Source organism: Bacillus rossius, chromosome 6, assembly GCF_032445375.1.
Source record: "Bacillus rossius redtenbacheri isolate Brsri chromosome 6, Brsri_v3, whole genome shotgun sequence".
Classification (NCBI taxonomy): domain Eukaryota; kingdom Metazoa; phylum Arthropoda; class Insecta; order Phasmatodea; family Bacillidae; genus Bacillus; species Bacillus rossius.
This window is the reverse complement of record NC_086334.1, coordinates 26,636,738-26,661,659: the sequence shown is the minus strand read 5'-3', so window position 1 is coordinate 26,661,659 and position 24,922 is coordinate 26,636,738. Positions and strand designations below refer to the sequence as shown.

Genomic DNA, 24,922 nt, shown 5'->3' with positions numbered 1-24,922 from the left:
CATCAGTGAAGGAAGAGCGAGATTTCATTAAAAACGTGCACGCAAATTTGACCAAACTTGTAAAAATTAAAGTAAAATTGATAATATATTTATTGGTTTAAAACATTTTTATAGGTATACGCCATTGCTGGTTTTCACTGTAGGTCGTAGAGAAACCACAAGAATGTGCGGTAAAGATAAATACAAAAAAAAAAATACAGAAAAAGATGCCAAAATCAGACGAAGTCGAAATGTATGAATGCATAGACAGCTCAGAGAATTCCGTGGAAGTACCTATAGCGGGAAAAGATTTCAGTTCCTAAAACATCGCAACTTTTTTGTCTTGGGAAGCCTAATAAATGTGGTCTTCTGTGCCTTATGATGTCCAGAATATCTGTTAAGTTTCATTGCTGGGTACGTCTGTGCGTCGCTGTGTTTTCCAGATTGGTTTTTGTCGTCGTTGGGATCGTCATATTTCGTCGTTTTGTCCAAGGTTGTCGTTTGTATGTTCCGTTCTTGTTAGAACTTTCTCGTCATTGTTAGCCCGCCCATTGTGTTCTCTGTGAAATAATTTTTTTATGACTTAATTTCGTCCTGCGAAATTCTCTTTTGTCTATACAATCACACATTTGACTTCCGCTGAGTTTAGCTTGTTTTTCTATATGTTGTGTGTATTCATTTATCCCTTCCTGTCCATTCTTATGGTTTCTCTATGACATAAAGTGAAAACCAGCAATGACGTATACCCATAAAAAATGTTTCAATCAATCTTCCACGTTGCAAGAATAATTCCAAGAACGTAGAATATAATTACTAAAAATTAACGCCTGGTTCACATATTATAGTATAGACCATCAGTTATAATTTTTGTCCGTGATTGTCTAAAGTTATTTTGTTCTTATGGAATTTTGTATATATTTCGGTCAATTCATGTTTCAGTTCAAATTGTTCTACCCGATTACACCTGAACACTATCTGCTTATTGTAAACAGCCAAAAATCTGTCGGTAAACTAAAAGTTATGAAAATACCCGGAGAATTCAACTAAGGATTGGATATATATATAAAATGTTTGTGTGTGTATGTGGGAGGGAGCGAAACCTCAGTACTCTTCAGTGATGTGTAAACGTCAGTAATGAGTTAATGCTTAAGTTACAAATAAACTTATAATTCGAAACTCGGACAAGAAATTTAAGGTAATAACTCTCTTAAAACGATGCCGAGCGTGATAAATATGCAAAAATTGTGTTTTCAGCTACATTTCGTGACGCGAATCTCACTTAGTTTCCGCACCCGCCGCTATAATTCGCTGCCAGAGCAACTACGTCGACTATTGATTCGATTTGTAGAGCTAAAAGTTAAACTGTTTAATGTAACAGCTCCAGAGAATGCGAAAATGACTCGGGGAAAAAAAATACGAAACCTCGGCTTTTGACATGATTTTCGGCAAGAAATTTTATTAAAATACTGCCCTTGTCAAAATTCATTAAACAGTTAATACTATAACGATTCCATTTGTCTCTATGTACTTGAGTTCATGCCATCCGCTACAGATGGCAAACACCGTATCTAACACATTTCCTGTTCCATGCAACTTCCGTGCCATTCACGAAATTTCCCCTGCCAAATTTCGAATACCGAGTGCTAAGATGAATCCACATTAAAAAATTAACTGACTTACGGCTGAACAAGCCCCAACGCCAACTGTTTACGCCACGTTCGTTTCCGTCCATATACGCCGCTGTCGCTGGCTGAAGTGAAGCGTGTTTCTCTGCCAGAAGCAGTGCTTTCTAGATTGTGAGTAACGTGTTTGATGCGGGCCCGGGGCGAGACAGCAGTTATTTTTAATTCTGCAGACTCGACTCGACAACAAAACCCGATGGTTTAGTCCAGAGGTGCTTCCTTTCAGCAGATTTTTTTTTTTTTGGGGGGGGGGAGGCGGGGGGGGGGAAGGGGCATTAGGCTTAAGGACTAGTAAATTTATAGGTACTTCGCACATTTATTTAACGTTAAGTAATATCCCTTTTATTCACATAAAATAAACGTTTTTACTAACTGTTCATAAGATTTTTATGCTGATTTTCAAAGAATATAATTAAAAATAAATAGCTGTATTGTTGGGGGGGGGGGGGGCAGGGGAGAGACTTTTTTTCATTTCTCTCCCCCATTTAATCCCTTGCATCCGCCTCTGTGCTAACGGAAATTCGCTCCAGAGACGCCAAGTCATCGGACTTCGATTCCGTTGATTGCGCGAACCTTAGCACAAAATAGATTTCCAGAGTAATAGATTTAAGCCAAATTTGTGGTCAATTCCATTCACATAATAATTTATTTGGCGAAAAATAAAACTTTACAGTATTTACGATACACGCAATTATCAGTTGCATATATTTCAAAACAATGAAATTATGAAGCAACATGTATTATATGATTATCAGTGGCATGGGCGTGGCCGGGGTTTCACTTATTTGGAGAGGGGGTGGGTAATATTATGGCATTGACTGCCAAACATTTATGATTTAGTACTTATGATCTTTTAGACTTTTTTTTTTAGTTTCAAGCCTCAGAATTGTCACGTTTTATATGATACTGGACAAAAACCAAACCACGAAGTGAAAAAAAAAAGCAGTATTAAAACAAAGAGTACCTCTTATTTGCAAAATTTTTTGGCTGTTTACCCCTATCCCATTCCCTTCTTTTTCATATCACCGGAGTGAAGTTTGGGTGTTTGATGTTTTTCCTTTTATTTTTTCTTTGTTGGTTTTTAATGGTAGTGATTGTCGTTGACTGCCCACAAGTAAGGAAATGCGCTCCACTTGGCACCACCCGCGGACATACAATGCAGCGATGACCCAATCGCAGCGCCGGCAGGCTCTCAGCAGCCTGAATCCATCTCCACGATAACTCCTCCCCCTCGCCCTTTTTTTTTCCACACGATCAGTCCGAACTGTCAGTCTGAACTGTCTCCTCAACATCTCGACCTAGCCATGCGCTCACCAGTAACATGCCGTGATTGGAAATGGCGAATCTATTTCCCGGTTCTCGGAACCCATGTTGGGCACTGGTAACAGTGTCAGGCATGTAAAAGACCCATCTTTCTCCTTACCAGGACCACACCCTAACGGGATCATATGCCTGGGGGAGTATTGGTGAATTCTATGAGGTGTGAACCTAAATTGCATGTCAGTCCGAACTGCCGTGTGTGCGCGCAAGGACGGTGAACTGGGCAGTCGGAACTGATGGACTAATGAACTGATGGCTACCCAACAAATAGGACTCAGTACAATAGCAGTCCAAACTGTACAAATTGTGTACAAAGTCTGTAAAAATTCTGTACAAATTCTGTACGAATTCAATCCCTCAGCTTAGTCGTGCGAAATCTTTGTTTCAACTTTTTTTTCTTCTGTTTGTAACTGTAGCTGCAACATCCAAAGTTTCCATATTCTACGATGAAACTATTCATCCAACAGCAACCACAAGACTTGATCGTGTATGGGTCCGAACTGATCACGTGTGCAGAAGGCCTCAGTTCAATCAAAACTTGTCAGTTCGGGCTGAGCAGTCAGCTAACTGGGAGATGATCAGTTAATTTTTCGTAACCTAAATAAAATTGAGTGTATTTTTTTTTGGAGGGCCTGGGTTGTGATGGAAGACTCTAGGTGTGTCACGGGCCGAAGCCTTTACGTCTAAATCATGCTGGGGTCTCAGCCATGCGTAGAGAGAAACATGCATCGTGTGCATTGTTCGGTTGATTGCCCATCCTTGGCAGCAGTTGATGCCATGATCCAACTCCCTTATGTTATTCCCTGGGGCCTAGCCTGTAAATAGTTGATTTGGCCCCCAGGTAAAACCTGCGTGGACTCTGGAGGAAACCCTGAACTGGACTGACTGATCTTGTGTGTGTGGGGGGGCCTTAACGGCGCGACGGCCTTGAGCGACACGGCGGCCTTGGCTCCACCCCTGCCTTCGCCCGGGTCAGTGTTACCGTGCGAGACCTGCTCGTCCAACAAGGGGAGAGGGTCCCACGCGCGTCCTTCGTGTCCGTTAAACATTCGCGCCGAGCCGGAATCACCATGATCTTCATCTGGAACGTTTTATGGACTCTCTCAGTGACCACAATAATGGGCAACAAAGATGAATACACACACACACACACACACTAGGGAAAAAAAGCCTAATTTAGCCGTTGTCAAAGGGAGGAGATATGGATTATTATTGTTGAGGAGATATGGATTGTCATTGTTGAGGAGATATGGATTGTTATTGAGGAGATATAGATTGTTATTGTTGAGGAGATATGGATTGTTATTGTTGAGGAGATATTGATTGTTATTGTTGAGGAGATATGGATTGTTATTGTTGAGGAGATATGGATTGTCATTGTTGAGGAGATATGGATTGTCATTGTTGAGGAGATATGGATTGTCATTGTTGAGGAGATATGGATTGTCATTGTTGAGGAGGTAGGCCCTATACATTAGTCGTAGAGCCGAAACCACCATTAACTTCATTTGGAACGTTTTCTGGACTCTCTGAGACCACAAGAATGGGCAACAAAGATGAACACACACACACAAAATAGAATGTTGGTATGTGTGACGTTAAACTCGGACACTGTTTGACCGATCGCCATGGTTTGCCATCGAAGTTTTTTTTTTTTCATTGAGAAGGTTTGTATACTAGTCATTTTGCTATGACTCACCACTAGATCGCGCTGCAGCACATCAACTTCTACACCGTTCAACCGATCTCCACGAAAATTGGTATACATAGATATTTTTAACACTGAATATATTTCGCGATATACATTTTGCTATAACTCTTCACTAAATGGCGCTGCGGCGCATACACTTCTAAACAGCTTAACCGATCGCCATGGGTAAAAAAGAATACCATAGGTCATACACCTATAAACAGTAATGGAGTGTCATTTCTTTATGTCCACCACACTGTCATATAGCGCTATCCGGTTTGCTTTAACTCGAGGACAGTATATCGCCCTGTGTTCAGCCCGGGCAACGCCGGGTACTGCAGCTAGTCTCGTATATTTTCATAAGTTCAGTCCGTCTCTGAACACGAAACCAAACCTTTTTCATTTCAGTTACAATCACTTAGACGAAGGAAAAAAAATAAAAAGATTTTTTTCTCGATACATTAACAAGTGTTTCAAGTAATATAGAACCAATTTTTGCGATAAATTTTATTTATGTAACACACATACCTTAAATTTTTAACTCAACAGAATTAAAAAAAAAAAAAAAAAAATGAAATGTTAGGAAGCCGGATTATTCCGGTGGCTGACTCCGTGCCTCGTGTGCTGGTCCCACGCAGAATGCGCGCTTTCGAAAGGCATCAGTCAGTAGCACACAGCAGGACGGACATGTCGGTCGGCGATGCGCCTGGCTGGCGTGTCCGCGCCCCGCCCGCCATTCACGTGCGTGGCGTGCTGCGAACTGCTATGGCGACCCGCGCGCGGCCCTTACACGACGCAAGTGCGTTTTTTAATTATAATTTTATTAAATTCGTATTTAAATTGTTATTTTTTATAAATTTTAATAATTTTTCCCGAATGTTTCTGATAATTACAGATTTTCAAGATGGCGGACGTGTCTCATCCAAAATGGCGGCCGAGGTGAAGTTCAAAGTCAAAGCTCCATTCCAGAGGTTTGTTGGAGGCTTGTAAATGGGAAATTTAGGCCTATTTGAAAAGGGTTCACGTTTTTGACATTTTTTTGAGGATAATACGGGAAATTTTGCTTCAAAACGGGAATTTTACCTCAAAAAGGGAAATTTGAAGATTTGTCATTTTTTGACACCAATCAAGATGGCAGTCAGCACTTCAGGCACCTCCTTACGAAGCCTGTGTGGCCGGATCGTCTAAATCATACTACTTATATTTTAGAAATTATTAGCTACCCAATTGGGGAGTCTGGGGGGAAAAGGGTTTATGTAATTTCTCCCACATAAATTGTCATTTCCTCCAGATGAATTGTGGTTTGTCCGGGGGGGGGGGGGGGGCGGAATCTTCCCCAGAAAACTTTACAAATATAAAGGTGACCCCCTGGTAAGGTGCATGAGCTCTAAAGTCGCAAGGGCGTTAAGGGTGACGCACAAATCTCCAGGCACTGAGATATGTTTTCAGTTGCGTGTTTGGGGTCAGTTAGCCGACATCGAAAGTTTAAAGTTTTGTGGTTATAGAAAGGTTTTTATTTTTAAAATAGGTTTCCCGGCTTATCAAATATTAAAAAAATAAACAACGTACATTATGTCTGTGAAATCGTGTCGATGTTTACAGTCATGCAAGCTGCAAATACTTTTATAGAACGAAACTCGAGCCTCGGACACGAAATTTAACGAAGAGTTATTTATTTTTAAATGCAGAACGCGACAAATGTACGCGAATTGTTTTTTCAACTACATTACTGGAGGCGAATCTCACGTAGTTTCCGCACGCGCTGCTAGAAATTCGCAGCCGGAGCAACTACGTGAACCATCGAATTATTTCTATTGGCAGACCTAAATTTTTAACCACGGCTCCGATAAAATCTAACCCCCCCCCCCCCCCCCTTGAAAAAAAACTTAACTCCGGCTTTGGATCTTATTTACAAGTAATTTTATTAAAATAGTGCACATCTTGTTAAAATTCATTAAACCATCAATGCTATACATTTTCCCTTTGGCTTGGTTAACTTTGGTTCGCGCAATCCGTCACAGATTGCAGCACCGACCGTGCTGGTTAACACATTTCCGTTCCATTCAAAAATTTCTCCTACATAATGACGCACGCCGAGAGATAAGATGCGCACACGTCCAGAAATTCTAGAGACTGCACTCGTAATCGCATTATTTGACACGTTTGCCATAATTGTGTAGAAATGGATTAAAGCTACGGCCACACAGAGTGCTATGCTCGCTATGTTCGTGATGTTCGCTACGAGATCACAATATAGCCAGCTGCATCTCCGGTGCCACTGGCCACACAAAACTGTGTTCGCTATGTTCGCTATGTGCGCTATGTTGGCGACGTCGCCAGGTGTTTAGTTCTTGGCTATTTTTCTAAAACGTCGCTGACTTCGCGCATGCGCAGATAAACAAAAACATGTTTTCGCGCGGAATTGTGCTGTAGGTACCCACTTCAGTGTTTACATTATTAGTATAATGTCAACAGAAAATTTTACTGAAGAAGTAAGAAAATATCCATGTTTATGTAACAAATCAATAGAAGATTATAGAAAGCAGGACATGCGTGATAATGCCTGGGATTTGATTTCCAAAGAATTTAATAAACCAGTTTAGGTGTAATTGCAATTTATTAGTTATTCAGTTAATGATCAAATTAAATTTGCACATATATAAAATTGACTGTAATATTGCAAATTGTTTATACAATTGAGGTTTTTACATTGTGTGAATAATAATTAACAATTCAAAATACATTTTTAAATTTAAAAACTAAACAATGTTTTAAAATAAAAAGATGACAAAACAATAATTGGAGTCACAATATCTTACAATTATTTAAGCTGCACGATTTACAGCATTATCTTGCCAATGAACTCGCCCTTCGTCGGTACCAAAGTACTCCATGAACGAATTCCGAACCGACAAAGCCTCTTTCGTATAATTTGTAGCACTTGTAGCATTTAGTTGCACAAGATCACATACTACTTGAGTGTGCTCTTCGTACGGTTCACAGTGACTGTTGGTTGCAGTGTTTTTCTGTCGTAAATAATTGTGCAAAACAATTGTAGCCTCTATAATTGCTACTGAAAGTTCAGTACTGCATTCCAGAGGACTGTGATACACTCTCCATGTGTTGGCAAGAATACCAAACGCATTTTCAACTGTGTTTCTTGCCCTAGAAAGTCTGTAGTTAAAAACTTTAGCAGCATCGCTGAGACCTCGGCCACTTCTGGGGAAAGGTCTCATGAGATAACGTTTTAGGGGAAAAGCTTCGTCACCAACTATGACATAGGGCAAAGGGTTTCCTAGAATGTTCTCGTCAGGAGGCAGGCCAATAGTGTTGCTTGATAAGCGAATTCCAATACTACTGTTGGCAAACACATTTGCATCACTGAACCTCCCATACTGTCCTATGTCTACAGTAAGAAATTTGTAATTTCCATCAACTAGAGCCAAGAGAACAATGGAATAAAACTTCTTATAGTTAAAAAACTGTGAACCCGTCATCGCAGGGGCCTTAACTCGTACATGTTTTCCATCAATCGCCGCAACACAGTGGGGAAAATTCCACCTCTCTCTGAAAACTGCTGCAGAAGCTCTCCAAATCTCTTCATTTGGCTCGGGCATGACGATAGGTTGAAGGGTTTCCCACAAGGCTGCACAAACTTCGCTAATAATATCGGAAACTGTAGATCTGCCCATGCGAAATGAGAAAGCCATGGATCTAAATGAATTTCTAGTGGCTAAGTATCTGAAAAATAAAACAAAAAATAAAAATAATTTGTGTACAAGTTTCTCACACTTTTTTATTTCAAACATAATATAGCTTATTTAGTAATATAACTGACGACTAGTAGATCATAAATGGTATGTATGTGCTATTGTTTGTTGCAGTGGCGGATCTGAAAGTAGAATGGAAGAGACTGCAAGACAGCTATCGTCAAGCATTGCTAAGAAGGAAAAGTAAGAGTGGTGATGGGGCAAAAACCATGAAAGTGTGGAAGTTCGACCAGCAGATGTCTTTCCTCCAACCAAATGTATTAGGGAGAGAAACACATTCCAATGTTGACTTGGAATGCACTTCTCAAGAGGCCCAGGAAATACCGGCCAGCCCAGATGTGAATTAACACCTTGAATGCCAGGTTGAAGAAATATCAAATGATACTCGACCTAAGAGGAAGAGTCAGCACTGACGAGAAACGAGATGTGGATAAGGTACTTTCCTACAAGATGCAAAACAAAAAAGAAAACAAAAAGCAACTGGGCGATATAGATTACTTCTTTGCGAGTGTTTGTGAAAGTACCAAGCGCCTCCCTCGACCTGTGCAGCTCAAAATAAAAAAAAGAAGTGATGAATGTTGTCGTAAGTGCCGAAATGGAACATGAACTTCAAGTTTCCGATTCCTCTTCATCTTTTAATGTGGTTTCAACACCATCGCCTTACTTATTACTTCCACAGACATAAACACCTTCACTTCCTTTAATGTGGAAATACCACTGTCACCAAGGTATGAAACAGAAGCCGGCTTATAATTATTTCAACTTTGTTAAATTGGTTATCTGCTATAAATATTAGTAACATTCCCACTATGAGTTAATCCTTAAAAATATGTGTGTATATTGCAGTGTACCCTCATACTGGGTATTTATGGAATAATATTGATTTAAAATTACTTTATTCATACCATTCCTTTTACTTAACTTGTTGATATTAATCGCTAAAGAATTATAACGTAATGAATTCATTGTTTACTTACCTCAAGCAAACTGCTAGTCGTTCTTCTGCTCCAATGCTTTTCCTGTAATTTAAATTCTTTTTCTCAATTTTATTCTTGATTAGCAATAATATGCTATCCAACTGAGTTGTATTTATTCTAAAGTATTCAATAAATTTGGCCTCGTCCGCACGCAACTGCTTCATTAAATGATGAAATTCACCAAATTCATTTCTTTTGAGATTCACTTCATTAACCCATTTCTTCTTTCGTTTGCATACTGTGAGAGCCAACAGAATATCATCCTCATCGGAATCCCACGGCATGCGCCTCGCCGACATCGCAAACTGCACTATTCTGTGTGGCCACCTGGCGCAGCAAACATAGCGGACATAGCGAAAATCGCGAACATAGCGAACATAGCGTAGCTTTCTGTGTGGCCGAAGCTTAAGCGAGGGTAAAGTTGGCCATCATCTGTAGTCTCCGGAAGGGGACGCACCACAACGCCGAACGTACAATAACGCCGAATACCATAACGCTGAATGTCAAAATTGACCACAACGCCGACACTTAGAAAACTTCTGTGTACCACAACGCCGAAAAATGTCATTGCAGGACTGCCACAAAGGTTACGTTAGGTAAGGTTAGCACACAAATTCATTCAGTTGTTTTTCATTTTGCTCCTGTGGCCCCCCTTCCCCGCAAAACATTTTTCGGCGTTGTGGTGCACAGCAGTTTTCTAGCTGTCGGCGTTGTGGTCAATTTTGACATTCGGCGTTATGGTATTCAGCGTTATTGTACGTTCGGCGTTGTGGTAACGACCCGTCTCGGAACTGTGCCCGCTGCGGTGGCCCCAGCCGTCAAGGGCCCGGCGCCGGAGAGGGGAGGCCGTCGGCTCTTGAGGCCATCCCCCTGACATTACCGCCTTGTACGGCAGCGCCGCGACCCGTCCTCGCCACGGGTGCTGGAAGAAGCATAGAGCAGCCACAGGCGTAGAGGGATCCTCGTCCTCCTGCTCGCATGGCCGTGGCGGTTGGGCGGTCGCATCACTGCGTCTCCTCCCCCCAAGGCTGGATATCCGGGTTTCGATTCCCGGAGGGGTCCAACTTGGATTTTTTTTTCCCCAAGTGGAAAACTTGTTGGACGTCACCACTAGCCGGTTGTTGTTGTTTTTTTTTCTTTCCCTTGCTCCGTGTCACGACTTCACACCTCATCCCGCCTATAATGACATCGTCTAATTGGCTATCAAGAGGTTTTTATGTGAGTTTTTTTTTCTTCATTGCATTCGGCAAGCGGGGGTTCGCGGCCGGGGGGGGGGGGGGGGGTTGGAGGGTTGGCAAGAGGAAAGTAACTGCCTCACTGACGAAATTGTAAACAAAGTGTTCTTCCTTTTGTCATCGTGCATTGAAACCTGACTAAGAAGCAATATTGGTGAAATCAGGGTAAATGGAAAGTAGCTAGGAGCTGTAGTTTTTTTAAAAGTAATATTTTTAATACTAATGTTATCAATTTTCGATGTGTAACATCTTAGCTCTCGAAGCACGGCATTTTGGTGGGAATGTTTGAGTTAAATTTCGTGAATGGAATGAAAGTCGTATGGAATGGCGCTAATCAAAGTTCACAAAGCCAAATGTTAACTTATAATATTCGCGGTTTAATGAATTTGAACAAAATTTTAATAATATTCTTTGTCGGAAATAAGGTCCAAAGGTGGGGTTAAGTATTTCTGTCAGTCTTTTCACTTTTATCCGAGAAGTTTTATTGTATAGTTTAATATTTCGCCCTGAAAAACAAATGATTCGATAGTCGACGTAGCTGCTACGCCAACGAATACTAGCGGCGGATGCGGAAACTAGTAGTTAAAAATATAATTTGCGTATATATTGTCTGTATATAAGTATACATATACTTCTATATACTTATATATATGCACAAGTTTGCATAAGTATATTGGGAAAGACATGTTACGTACAATGATGACAAATTAATTAAATAAAATACTTATATTTTTCAATAATTCATCAGTCTGGCGCGTAAGCCAGTGTTATAGTTCGTGCAGGGTATACACCCCCGGGTGCAGTGGAACACATGTGTGCGCGGGATCTTATCATATATCGGCCGTGGAGTGTGTGTTCACTCTAGCCTATTTACTTCTAGGCGAAGGATACGTGTTAAGGTTTTTAAAATACCACCATATACGGGAACTGTTGTCAAGGACAACAGACCAAGCATTTCCATAAAATACCTATAAACATTCTTTTTTTTTTCTCTCGTAAAAGTGTGATGGAAAGCAGGTGCAGATTTCTTGAGGATCCCACATACCTGTTCAAGTATGATTAGTCCATTTAAGTTTTTGGTGTTATTATTTAAAGGTTGGCATCAAGCTTTATTTTTTATATTTCGTGTAGGGTTCTTAAATCTGGTTTCTTTAAATGATGGCGGACGAATATTTGTTGTAAAATTTAGTAACTTTTAATTAAGGATTTAAATGTTGTGGCCAAGCCAATATTTTTATTTTTAACACTAACCAATAGTATATAGTGTATAGTGTATGGCAGGGATAAGTGATAAGGTTGACATTCCGTGCCGTAATACAGCACACTCGTTCATACGACTGAACAACTTAGACGTATTGGAATACGTTTTCCCTATAAATTATTAAAATATGAAAGAATATTTTATTAGTCACGCAAATCGCACTTATATCTAGGTTTATTTTTGTTTCTTTCCCTCTTACAATGAAAATGCGTGATGGTAAGCATCGTTGGAATAATTATTTACTTCTACCATTAAATTAAATTGTAAACGAATTTTGGACGTGACACGCAGGTATAAACATAGTATGGTCCCTGAAAGTTTATAATAAGGAGGCCCGAAGTGCAAATAGTGAGTGAATACCCAGGAAAACCACATCCGAAGCTTTGCACATAAATTGGACATAGTTATGCAAAAAGGAACCAACCCACAATTTTGTTATATTATTTCTGAAAATAAATTAAAATAGTACAATGTTAATCGTACCGTTGTTGCTATTATTATATCAGTATTTATACTAGACCATTAAAATTATACCCACATTATCTTATCAATACGAGAATTACAATTTATAATTAACTTTAACTTCAAAATATTCAGAATAGGTTTCATGTGGGTTGGTTCCTTTTTGCATAACTACGTCCAATTCACTTAATGAACTGTTGCTGACTGGCAAAACCAGTTAGACCTGTGCCTAGGGGCAGTACGGCTGACTATAAATCGGCTAAAATTACGGTAAGGCCAGCAATGTTCTTTCGCTGTTGTAAGGTAAAATATGGTAGTACGTTAGTGTAGGAAACCAGAGACAACTCTACTAAAACGCTCCTAGCGATGTGAGATCTAAAATATCCGTGAAAAACTTTCCACACACGTTACATGCAGTTATTGATAACCACTTGGGCATTAAATAACAATTAACTAGAAATAAACATTAAAAAATTCGTAATAGTGATATTATTAACGCTGCCAGGAGCGCTGAACATGACTTGTCTTGTGGATTTTAGACACTTTCCCGTTATTAACCTTATACAATATGTTGCAGATTATCAGTAATTCTAGTAGGATAAAATAAATATGGATTTTTTTTTAAATTTTATTTCAGAACGCATGTTTTACTTGTAAAGCCTTCGCATACGATTGATGAAGACGCACGATCATTGTTTATACATTTACGTCTTCTTACCAGATCGGATATACCTAAGCCTTCACAAATAATATTCCATCTGCACTCTTGGTAATTAATTGTTTAAACCGTGCAAATCAATAAGATTTCCCTAGAATACTGTTCAGAATGCTTCAAACTGGTTCATAATGAAACAGTTAAAACAATTATTCAGTCAAATACAACTGATTCGTAGTAGTGCTCTGCCATATTTGGACGCAGTTCTTGAAATCAGGAACAATAAAGCCTTGCGTTTAAAATTTTACACTTGCATCGCAACGCAGTTGCATAATTCTGCATTGTTATTTTCCATGTTTATTCCTTTTCAAAGTAACTGACAAGTGCTCATAATAGTTTTATTATTATTATTATTTCAACTGATATTACAAATTTTATGAATCTGCGTTTTGATTTACTGATTGCCTGTCCACGTGTGGTTAGTGTGGAACAAACAGGACTGTGAAATAAAACGTTTACTTGACGTTTTGTAAGTACCCGGGGTTTTCATGAAAAATATACAAACCATATAATGGAGACTAGTGGAAAATAAATTAAGCCTTGCAATTTTATTGCTTGTGGAAAAGAGAGAGGGGTCGGGGGCGGAGGCTAGTAAGTTTGTGCCGTGTGTATGGGAACAAATGGTTATTGGGAAAAGGGGGCGTGTCATCAGCGCGATCAGGCAGTGCAGTCGCTGAATGCAAACAGGTAAACGCGTGCATAATAAAGCCTCCCCGCGGCGCGGCGAGGAGAAAGTGACTCGGTCCTCGACCCTAATATCTCCGGGAGACCAGCTCGCACAGCTGGCCGCTCGTTTGTACATGGGCATAGGCCCGCCCCTCCAAGGGCGGGTATCGGGGGCAGCCGGCCGGACACGTCACGCCAAGGTCGCCGCCCCTCTTCCCCTGTCCCCCTGCTGTGTCTGCAGCATCCCCTCTGGTTGATCACACCGGGATTGTAACTCATGTCGTCGAATGTTTCGTTTATTTTTTCTCCATTTATTTCTATTTACTACGCCCTAAGACACCACGGGTTCGAGCCCCGACTGCCAACCCTCCTCCGTTTTTTTTAAGCGCGCACACACTGCAAAAACACCCAAATAATATCCTGTTTTGCGTTTCTGTGATTTCGTTTATTTTTGCTCGTGATTTATCAAGAAATAAATATATAACCTTATTTTCTTGTTTATTAAAGGCTTTCTCAACTTTAGAAGTCCTTATTTACGGTTTTTAGGAACTTTTAAGGCAAAATTTTGTACGTCCTGGCCGTGTATTGAAAGCACGAAATCGTGTGTGCAATCCAGAATTAACCTTTAGTATGTAGACTTTGTCTTAAAACTCTTCATTTTTTTAGCATGGTGAAAGGAAGTAACGTAGTTTCTTTGTTCCATCTTTTCCATGTTAATACTTAGTCAACTGAGAACGACTCCTCAATCCTGTATATTAAAACAATTTTTGGTTACAATGAAGTTTAACGCTAAATTCCAGATGTGTTGGTATTATTATTATTATGTATATATTTTTTTAGCATTTTACGATTTTTCCTGGCGATTTTTTATCAAGCTATTAAAAAATTCATAGCATACAATCTTATACAGCTACGATTTGTTTTGCTATCCAATTGCTAATGAGTTGACTTTTAACTTCAGAACACGCACACACTCCATGGACTAATACCTCCATGATTTTTAGTATAGCATTAGTAAGGGGGCGTCCAGTAATTACGATTTTGGCGATTAATCGACCCCCTCCCTCCTTGGTAAGATGTGAGATTTGGCTCAAGCCACCTCCCCCCAATATCGTGAGATTTTTCACAATGCGTTATTTAGTGTAAATACGTTAATCTGTGCCAGATTGCGTTGGATTAATTAAAAGAAACGTAATTTGCTTAGTTATTTTTATATAAGACAGAACGTAGTCAAGAATCACAGTGAGAAAATCGAACAATAAACTAGGTACTTAAAAAGGAACCAATAAAATTAGCAAAAGAATATTCATTATAATTCAGTCCACGGGGACTCATGTGTGGTCTCGAGAGTGACTTTGTGGCGTTCGCATTACCGCGATAGATATTACTTTGTATGATTTAGCCATATTTTAGGGGAGAAACATGTTTTACTTAATTTAACCCATTTTTCTAGCAATTTTACAGTGTTTCTTGAGGAACCCCACGTGAGATTGGGGGTGAGATTCTGCTGGATACCCCCCCTCCCCCTTAACGCCTCACGTAATTTATGGACGCCCCCCTAAGCGGACTTTTTAAGCCCATTCCATGTAACACTTAGTAAATATGCGTTGAAAATATTTGTGACAGAACATCAAATGCAAGAGGTATATTTAAGAGACGGGAAAAATTCGCGAATTCATTTCGCGAAAGGCTAAAATACAAATAGTTATACCTCAGTGCTGCCTCTGCTATTGGCTCACCACTCACCTGGGTGACTGGGCCAAAGAGAAACACCCAACCAAAGCTTTATCGAATCACCGGCTGCTACGTTGGGACGCCTCACAAGACAGCAGCCAATGAGTGGGTAACATTTGACCGAGTGTACGTAGAACTATGGAGTTCATCCTGGAGGTCATTGAACCCGCGAATTTTTCCTGTACTTAGGTATAGTTAGGGACCGGAAAAATTCGCGGGTTCAATGACCTCCAGGATGAACTCCATAGTTCTACGTACACTCGGTCAAATGTCACCCACTCATTGGCTGCTGTCTTGTGAGGCGTCCCAACGTAGCAGCCGGTGATTCGATAAAGCTTTGGTTGGGTGTTTCTCATTGACCCAGTCACCCAGGTGAGTGGTGAGCCAATAGCAGAGCCAGCAATGAGGTATAACTATTTGTATTTTAGCCTTTCGCGAAATGAATTCGCGAATTTTTCCGGTCTGTAGGTATAGTGTTAAAATGACGGAAGTGGACATTAACCAATGGTAATGGCGAGACTTGGAAAAGTATCAACATGTCCTGTTGAAGCAGGCCTCGATGCAGGTCCCGACAGGAATGCAGCTGTGCGCGTGTGTGTGGTTGCAGGCCTGCCGCCAGCGCGGAGCGGCGGTGTGACATGACAGCTGGCCGCGCCGCCGTCACGTCACGTCCACCCGGTGACGTCGCACCAGCCAGCACGCAGGTACTCCGGCTTCACGGGCGCGGGTGGCAACAGACTGACTGACGTGTTTGTTTCGACGATGTACGGAACTCGGTGGGAGTAATGCCGCGAAACGGAATGTAAGTCGGCGTGGAACCGAAACGTGTGACCACGGTGCTGCCGTCCGTGGCGGATGGCGCTATCCAAAGCTCACAAACCCAAATGCGAACTTTATACTAACTGCTTGATGAACTTTAAACAACATGGGCAGTATTTTAATAAAATTCCTTGTCGAGAATTCCGTGCCAAAGGCGGGATTTAGTATTTTTTTTTTTCAAGTCTCTTATATCAGAGCCGTTTCTTTGTATAGTTTAAAATTCAGCTCTGCAAATTGAATGATTGTATAGTCGAATTATAATTGTTTGAAACAGGTACACATACAAAGCATCTCTCTAATTCTCTGTTCCTTTTTGCATATCGCTATCTCTCTAATTATATATATCTACCTCTCCATATCTATCTATATCTCCCTCTATCTCTCTCTACCTCACATCTATATACCTTTTAGTATCTGTTCTAAGTGTATATTTTATGTCCGCTGTTTAAAAACCATTAAAAAAACATATCGTACTTATTTTTTTCATTATTCATCATTTGAGACGAAACTAATTCACCTATTAAAGACTGGTCGCGACTGAACGTCATCCTTGACGTAGCTACTGGCCAATAGGCACCTTTGTCGCTCGACTCACTCCCACCAGTAGACTCAACACAATACACTACTGGGCATTCGTCCTTCATACCAGTCGCCTAGTTGATCTAACCTCGTTAACTTGTGTGATTTCGCGTCCAGAAATGTAGTTGAAATCACAATTTTCGTATATTTGTCACGCTCGGCATTATTTTAAAGAATTCTACAAGTTAATAATTTTCGTGAACGAGTTTTGTATTTTAAGTGTATTTGCAACATGAGACATGTGGATAAACTAGAAACATGTGGATAAATATTATAAATATGAAAACAGTGATCAGAGGCGACGAGCATGCCAACATGCGCGACTAATAGAGGTTCTATTTCTATTTTATTGGTAGGTTTTTTTCGAGATTAATGAGCGGTTTAGCGGGCAGCTTGAACTGTTAATTTTGTGTTACAGTGATGCGCGCGCATCTAAAAATTTGACTCATAATTTTTTCATAACGCGCTTAAAAAAGTATAAATTTAAAAAAAATGAGGCATTGCAACTCATGCCGGAAATTAGTTACTTAATAAAACTGCAAACATATTAATAAATATCTTAAGCGCAAAAAATAGTTGAATGATGCATGAGTGCTTAACTCTAATGAGTCGATATGAATTAGCGCTCGCTAGTCGTGGAGACAGCCGCTACGGGGAAGTGGCCGGGAACCCTCTCGGGCTAGCCGCTGACTTGCCAATGAGACAGTTTCTGGCGGTTGTTCGTGCCGGTACGTGGACTCCGCGAACCGTGGCGCGCCGCGCTGCAGGAAGCGGCGCTACCTGTTTATTGGCGGGTGCCAGGGAACCAACACTCCACAGGTCAGTGACTGCGTTTTCAAATGCGTATCCTGTTGAGAAGGGAGATTACAAGTTTAAAAAAAAAAAATCGCATGGCAATTAGATCTGCTGGGCTGTGGAAGCAGCTGACTTGAACCCTTACCCGGACGTAGCTCCACCTGGGGATTTCAGTCTCCAGGTTCCTGTGAAGCCACTCTTCTAGTCCAGCGGGTGCTGTAGTGGTGGAGGGGACATGTTTTCTGGATCTGGTAGCTTCAGTAAGGCAGGGCTCTGGACTATACAGATCTGTAAGCAGACTCCCAATCTACCCTTAAAGGGCGCACATTTGGGAGGGGTGGAAGGAGGGTGCGTTGGCCTTCGGGCCTCCGAAAACATGTCCGGGTGGGAAATAACGAACTTCGCCCTCTGAAGAAGAAAAAATCCACCAATATGCAAGTTCCCACCCCTTGTACAGTAGTATATTTCTTCCCCGAACAACTCTTATTTCTGGGTCACTTTTTTTTGTATGTCCCGATCTGCGAAGGTTTTACCTCACAGTCTAGAGTTAAGATGGAGGAGTTATCATGTCACTAATCGCTGGCCATATCTGGCCAATCGCGTTCTAGCACATGATGCAGGCTATCCATCCTGCGTGGGCTTAACCGATGCGTGATTAGGCGTGCACGCTTCGGCATGAGACACTCTTAGTTTTCCCTATACCTTGACCCCTCTCAAATACACTTGGTTTTTAGTTAGGATAGGAAAAAATAAAAAACAAAAATATTGTGATAGTCTTTTAGTACTTGCCAGAGATGTGTAAACATCTGACCTCGGTAACTAGAAAATCCATGTGATTTCGTTCTGCAAATAAACTTATGGTACGAAACCCGGGACCCGAAATTTAACGTGGGATTCTGTAACATCACGCCTAGCGTGATAAATTGACGAAAATATTGTTTTTGACGTCATTTCTTGTCGCGATTCACGCGCAGTTTCCGCACCCGCCGCTAAAATCCACTTCTGAAGCAGCCACGTGTCGACCAGCGAATTATTCGGTTTGCAGAGCGCAAGTTTAAATTGGTAATGAAACGGCTCCAATAAAAGCGAAACACTTGAAAAAACACTTTAACCCCGGCTTTTGACCTGATTGACAAGGAATTCTATTAAAATACTGTCCCGTCTTCTTAAAATCAACTAAACAGTAAGTTTCCCTTAGGCTTTGTGAACTTTGGTTCTTACCACCAGCCACAGATTGCAGCACCGTTGGTTACACATTTCCGTTCCATGCTACTTGCATTCCATTCACAATGTCACTCTTATCAAATGGCGTATACCGAGAGCTAAGCTGGTTTACACATAAAAAAAAATTCACAACCTCTTCTGTTGCTCAGACAGTCTTTCAGTCGGGACTGCCGTGTGACGTACACAGGGCCGCCGAGAGAAACAAAGCGACCGTGGCTGCTAGGGGGCTGGGGCTCATCGGAGTGACTGACAAGTCAGACTGACTTGTCAGTGACAAGGCCCTGATGCAGTCCAACTGTGATGTTAATCTGGGTTCACGATCGAAAAATAATAAGCGAGTGAATATCAGACCATGCACACGACCCGTCACACGACCTATGCGAAATATGTTCACAATTGAATTCCTACGTGTTAATTTTAGACAATATAATTTCACGATGGAAATAACATCTGTAGAGTTAGTAAACAAATATTGTCAGTAATATTTTTTCGCAACAGCTATCCAACAGCCCGTAAACGCTATTATGTCATAGTGTACGTATACCAGAATTGTAGTTAACAAAATTAAAGAACCAAAAAAATTGTTTTTAGTAATTTATGTACTCATTTATCACGAATCAAATATCTAAATAGCTGTAACGATAATTTTTTAAAGGAAGAATTCTCTGAGAAAATTTACGTATTCATAATTTTTTACCTACTTATGATAAATAAATTAAAAAAAGTTCCCAACTTCCAACAAAATTTCACCCTATCTACTCTCTGTAGCTGTTCCCACATGCTTTCGTAAAAAAAATCGTTCTACGAGCACGACCTCTCTTCCCATGCACACGTCTGTTCTGTGTTTGTGCATCAGTAGGTAAGATCATGGCTGTCCAATCTTGTGCATACGACCTACTGTTAATGCCCCTCTCCCCTCAATTGTGAATACATCCTCAATCTGCAGTCCCCCGCGGTTGGTAGGCTCTACCTGCCTCTGTGCTTCGTGGGAGGCCACACACACTGAGAGAAAGGTTTGTTTTCCCCCAACAATATATACATTTTTATGGCGAAGTAGACATATTTTGATTCAAACAATATTTTTTTTTAATAGGATATATTTTTAACTCAACAAAATTATTTTGTCAACTAAACTGTATTTTGTTAAGTGTAACAAATCAATTTTGTTACTTAGCATGTTTGGTTAGACCAACGTATTGTTGCGAACGCGAGAGACCAGACCGCAATGCCAGGTTCGGAGCTGGCTGGCGATCTTGCACGGCCACTGACGTCACTCGCCGTGTCACGTGCGGTCCACTGACGTGAGGCATGCCACGCGCGCCTGGCCGGATTGCAAGGGTCGTCGCTACTCTCCTCCCTCCCTCCCTCCGTTATACAGTTTAAAATTTAGGTCTGCAAATGGAATGATTTGATAGTCGACGTAGTTGGTCCGACAGCGAATTCTAGCGGCGGGTGTTGGAAACTACTTGCGATTCGCTCAAGAAATGTAGCTGAAAACTCGATTTGCGTATATATCTGTTACGTTCGGAACAAAAAAAAAAAAAAAAAAAAGTGTTAAACTTCGTGTCCGAAGCCCTTGTTTCGTATTATAAGTGTATTTGCAACACGTTTATATATAAATTTGCTCGTTACCTAGGTTGGATGTTGCACCTAGCTTTTATTTTTTTGACGTGACAACATCTAATAAATCGATGAACACCGGCTGCACGCACGAAAAAGTGTCCCGTAACGCACATTGTCCCGTTACGATGTGTCCCGTTACGCTCATTGTACGCTTGCGCCGCATCTATCTCTCTTCCACTCGATTGGAACAACCATCGATTTGACTTTTTCGAGGCACATTAAACTTGAAACACTCCCATTCATTTCCTACTTTTCTTATCATCGTCCTATCCTTAACAGAATAACACAGATTGGAAGAAGTTAAATAGCAAACATGTATAAAAGTTATAGTTAAAATAATCTCTTCGTTAAAGTAATAAACATGTTTGAATTAATGAGTGCAAATAAAAGTAAAATTTATCATTTAAATTGTTGATTTCATTTCACTCCTTCTTTGTATCCATACAAAATAGTGATAATTCAATAAAAAATTATTCAATTTTATTCATAAAAAGTATGCAATCATTTCATCAGTGTTTTGTTATGACGTCACGTTAAAACTATCGTCCGTAAACCGACTTTGCAGACAACCAATTTTTTTGGTTAACCTGTCAGACATGTGCTCGCACCGGAATGCCAGCGGCGCCGACGGGCGCAGGGCGCTGTGCGCGGGGGGATGGGGGGACGGGACTGTCAGGAGGAGGGGGGAGTGACCCGGGAGGCGGCGGCAGGGACACACGTGTGCCGCGGGGGCTGGCCTCGGTCCAGGGACGCCCGCCTGGAGGCCAGGCCGTCGGGCTCGGACACGTGCAACCCTCCCCGCCGCTATTTTCGACCGCCAACCCACCCCGGGGTCGCCCCGGGCCTCGTCTCCCGGGGCTGCCGTCACGCCGTCCTCCCGCGCCCTCTAACGCCCCCAGGTACAGTTAACCCTTTGAATATATATACCGTATAGAAGTCGCCAGCCCAGGTTAAAATTTCTAATACGGTTTTGAGGTAGTTGGTTAATTCACCGCCGCAATCGCCACCATCTCTAGGGCATCGACTTGTGGTGGTCCCTAGCGGACAAGTGTCGAACTCTTTCAAACACCCCTTCCCCACCCTCCCTCAAACATGCGTTGTCCTCCACCCACCCTCTACCCCACCTCTCATCCCTACAGTTTTGTGACGCACAATCTCCCGTTGAACGACCTTGAGCTGCAGTGAATGTTGGGTGGGGGGTGCGGGGGAATGACAGCGGGCGACAGTGCTGCGCTCTAACGTGTAAATAACAAGACAATACAGGGCGTTACGGCAGCGCCCTGCAGCGGTGAAGTTCCCAAGCTGCTGCTCATACGCTCCTGAAAAACGTAGTGTAAATCCTATCCACTCGCGACTTCTATACAGTATATATATTCAAAGGTTAAACCTCGTTTACCTATTCGGATTAATTGGGACCGAAGGTAATCCGGACAATCTAAAATTTGGATAATCCATCTAAAACGGGTAATAAGTAAAACGAAATCCTTATTTAGCAGACTACCATTTACTTGGATAAAAATATTTCTGTAACGCAATTACATATTATGCATGCCCTACATTGTCCACAAGTCATTTAAATATATACAAATAACGATTCACATCATTTTTTTTAACAAAGAATTTGTAACTTTATTCTGTTTCAAAAATGTATGGCGGTTGAATGAAACGCGGCCAGATACATTATCTTGTGCTAAACGTGTTTGTTTTCATGGATGTAGAATACATTTGAAATTTTTTATGTGGATATTAAATAAAATGTCTTCAAATCTGATCCGGATCAACGAGGGCCAGACAAACTAGGTTTTCCTGTACCTAGTGCGATAACTGCTCCGGAAACTGAGCACTTTGGTTGACGTCCTGTTCTAATACTTTGGTTTTCGAGGTATTCTGTGGTTGCCGCCTCTTGCCCGATGTAGACCCTGGAGGTCCTATTTTTACCCTCCTTTCACAACTAGAATTAAATATATACACAAATGGATTAGAACGGAGTTTGCCTTTGCCGCTCAAGCAGATCGCGGGCTTTTGGAGTGACGTAAAATTCTGTCGTCAATTATATTTCTCCTCTGCCAAACGGTGGTCGTAGGCCCATTTTTCCGTCACATTAACAGCTTCCGAACACACATTGTTCCAATGAGCCCAGAGTGAACAGCCAGAGTGCGCAAGCAAGCTGTGCAGTAACAAATTTGTGGTTTATACTTAAACGACAGTTTTGCGTGTAGGACCATAAAAAAATAGATATCATGCCGAGTGTAGTTTATACATATTTAACTCTGAATGTTAAACATAATTTTGTGCAGTAACACTGTATTTCGCGTACTCTCAATGGTGGAAGATACTATCTACCACAATTATATTTTTAATTATTTTCATGTCTCAAAGATGAGACAACTACCAAATTTGCTGTTATACGTTAGGCCATGTTACATCTTTTCCTGCCTTGTTTTTGGTTACGGACCGTCACTCTTAATTCTTACGTTATGTTCAGAATCAGCGTCCTGGATAGTGTGTGCACTAACCTAACATTTAAAGAAATTGCCACCTGGAAATATATCCTGCTGATTATGAATCTTAGTTTCAAATTACAATTTTGCAAACAGTACAGTGTGTGCATTTTTATTTAATTAAATAGTTTTTTTTTAAGTTTATTAATATAGTACCTATTTATTTAGTCCTGATACAAATTAGAACAGTTTACTAAGTTGATGCATTGATACAAGTCAAGACAAGACATAGTTAATTGTAATTTGTGGTGGAAGATAAACTGTTGTGTATAACTATTTTGAGAACACCTTCCTAAAGTAGTTCAATTAGAAGCAAACCAACTAAACGGTACAGCCGTTCTGTTATCTACTTGTAAACAGCTTGGATGGTCGGTGATGGTAAATGTTTTGAAAGGTTTTAAATACAGACTGAAGGAATCTTTTGTATTCAATTTTTTCTCTCTCGTGGATGTCGTGTGGAATTAGGAGGGGAGGGGGGTTGTTGTAGCTTTTAAAATACACACTTTCGCCTGGCAGGCAGCTAAACTTGCTCACTGTACTAGAAACTTAAACCAAAAAAGGCTTAACAAACACCATAATTTGCAATTTATTTTTTTCTCGTATATTCAATAAAACCAATTTTGCCTAATAAAATGACAACATGTACCAATAGCTCCGTGTATAACAGTAAATTGCGGGTTGAAAGTATTGCAAACCTTTTTTTGTAAGCTGCAAGTACGTATGTTGCAGTGAAAACACGCTTTATCCGATTTTTTTTTTTAAATAGCGTAAGACGTGAACGATGTTTTGTCATGAGAAAAATTTTATCGATAAAACCCCTAAAATTTCATATCTGCGTTTTTTTTCCTCATTGTCTTAAGGCTCAGTTGCTGAGAATCCTTTCTCGGACACATGTTACTCTACTTAAGTAGAGTTTTTATCTCCTGATTTACATGTAGTTTTAACAAGTCATTTAAATTTAAGTTTCTAATATACAGATTAGGTGATTAAACTGGTGTTCCTGATGCCATAGGTATGATTATCTTGAAGACTCGGTCTAGTTATGAAATACGTTAATAAAAAAAGATGGCAGAGTCTTAGCTTTGGGCAAAATGAGCTGAACTTGCGCGGTTCCCAAGTCACCGCAGCCGCTAGCAGTAGAGCGACAGCTTGTCACAGCCGCTCTAACAGACAGCTATTAATCGCACCCAGCTTCGCTTTGCTCGCTCGCTCGGTAAGTCGAGGCTGGCTATTACACACCTCATTTCCTTCTACAGCTCCCCTCACTTCAATGCATCTTTTTCTTCGACCAAAATACACTCTAGTTAATAGCTTACCGTACCGTTATATCTTGAAGCTTTGGGAAGAAATTCCCTTTTCAAGTAGTTGACGCTCCAAGCGGAGTATGCCGACGTGTTATTTTTTGTCAAGATTAGTTTTTTTGTAATGCTTCCTTCTGTCGGTTAGTCAACCAGCGAGAATATTCTTTAATATAAAAACTGTAAAAAAATTATAGGTTAATCTTAAAAGAGATTTTAATATATTTTATGAAAGGCAATTACGAATGAGGTTTTAATATGGCCACAACTAATATTGCATCATGTAATATTTAAACTTGTTTACTTTACAAGGTGCCCCGCCTACCTGAGCGCACATACAGCGTGCAGAGCTTCAGAAGAAACCGCGTGTTATGAAAACTGCTCAATATATCCGAGTGGTGTCTGTTTACGTAGAGCATTTAAGAATACGTACACTGTGGACGGATAAGTAGTTCTGTTTCCGTATTTCAGTTTGAAACTGTATTTTTGGAAGAGTGAAAATGGTTAAAACTAGTGTTTTCAGAATAATTTTTAGACATGAAACACATGGTAAAGATTCTTGAATGAACTCAAGGGATTCGCATTACAACTT

The 24,922-nt window shown here is 40.7% G+C and overlaps 1 protein-coding gene across 2 annotated transcripts in view; it reads left to right on the top strand.

Moving 5' to 3' along the window:
• Nucleotides 1-24,922, top strand: part of LOC134532896 (uncharacterized) — a 110,681-nt gene that overhangs the window by 38,253 nt on the left and 47,506 nt on the right. The window contains exons 2-3 of one of the 2 annotated variants that reach the window (XM_063369926.1): nucleotides 5,567-5,642; nucleotides 16,099-16,195. The gene's annotated coding sequence lies outside the window, so the exon portion shown is untranslated. The remainder of the gene's footprint in view (nucleotides 1-5,566; nucleotides 5,643-16,098; nucleotides 16,196-24,922) is intronic. The other variant, XM_063369924.1, reaches the window with a different exon arrangement.